The sequence below is a fragment of the Octopus bimaculoides genome, chromosome 3, assembly GCF_001194135.2.
Source record: "Octopus bimaculoides isolate UCB-OBI-ISO-001 chromosome 3, ASM119413v2, whole genome shotgun sequence".
In the NCBI taxonomy this organism is placed as follows: Eukaryota; Metazoa; Mollusca; class Cephalopoda; order Octopoda; family Octopodidae; genus Octopus; species Octopus bimaculoides.
Genome location: NC_068983.1, coordinates 43,210,774 through 43,212,345, shown reverse-complemented (window position 1 = coordinate 43,212,345; position 1,572 = coordinate 43,210,774).

The following is a 1,572-nucleotide window of genomic DNA, read 5'->3' as shown; positions in this document are numbered from 1 at the left end:
TCAGCCAATCTGTGACAAAATTAGAGAAATAAGTGACGAGGTGACAAACTTGAATAAATGAATAGGTGACGAATAGCGGATGCGTGTGAAGGAACTTAAGTTTGTCTTAAGACAACAGCGAGGAAGACAAAACTATGTTTACATCATCATCATCGCTTAACGTCCGCTTTCCATGCTAGCATGGGTTGGACGATTTGACTGAGGACTGGTGGACCAGGAGGCGACACCAGGCTCCAATCTGATTTGGCAAAGTTTCTACAGCTGGATGCCCTTCCTAACACCAACCACTCCAAGAGTGTAGTGGGTGCTTTTACGTGCCACCTGCACAAGGGCCAGTCAGGCGGAACTGGCGACAGCCACGCTCAAAATGGTGTATTTTACGTGCCACCTGCACAGGAGCCAGTCCATCGGCACTGGCAACGATCTCGCTTGACATGGTAATAAAATAGATAGAATAATGAAAAGAACTAATAAGGGGTGCAGAAATAGAGGAGTAGATTATGAAGTTGAAAAAAAAAATTCTTATCTGAGCATCTTCTGGATTTGTATTCTTTCGGCGGAATTATTAAAATGGAGTAGGGGAATCCGAGTGCATGTGCTAGTTCATATAGGGTGGGGTGGTGGAGGAGGGGGGAAGTGTTGACATGCAAAAGCTTGAAAGCCAGCCTGTGCAAATGCCAGTATGCATGTACAACAGAACGTAAGAGTATTAAGAGAAAAATTGGGTCTAAGAGGCATCAGATGTAGTGTGCAAGAGAGAAGACTGCACTGGTATGGTCACGTGATGCAAATGGATGAGGACAGCTGCGCACAGAAGTATTGATCTCTAATTGTGGAGAGAATCTGTGGAAGAGGCAGACCCAAGAAGACATGGAATCATCATCATCGTTTAACGTCCGCTTTCCATGCTAGCATGGGTTGGACGATTTGACTGAGGATGAGGTGGTGAAATCTGATCTTCGGTGGTTAAGCCTCACGGAGGCAATGACAAGTGACTGAGACTTCTGGTAATTTTCTTTCCTTGAGAAGACATATCAAGGTGAGTTGTGGTCATTGCTAGTGCCAGTGACCCGTGAAATACTCATACACTCTGTTAAGTAGTTAGCACTATGAAGGGCATCCAACCATAGAAAACGAAGCCAAAACAGACAACTGAAGTCTGGTGCAGCTCTCCAGTTTACCAGCTCATCAAACTGTGTAACCCATGCCAGCATGGAGACCAGACGTTAAATGATGACAATGATGATGGTTTACCATTTTGTCCTTGTTCTTTTGCCACGTCATGTACCCAGTTATGTATCTATATGTACATGTAGATGAACGTATATACATACATGTACATATATATGCATATACTCATATATTGTTTGTATCACGACAGAACGCACGCGTTACCTTTATACAGTAAGTTTTAACTATTTTTCTAACGCGACTCTCTCTGTTTCTATCTCCCCCTCTCATTCTTCCCTCTACTGTTCTTCGCCTCTACCTGTCACTACTTCTCTCTCTCTCTCTATCTCTTGTTACTCGTCCTTCGCCTCTCACCGTTACTACTACTATCTCTCTCTCTCT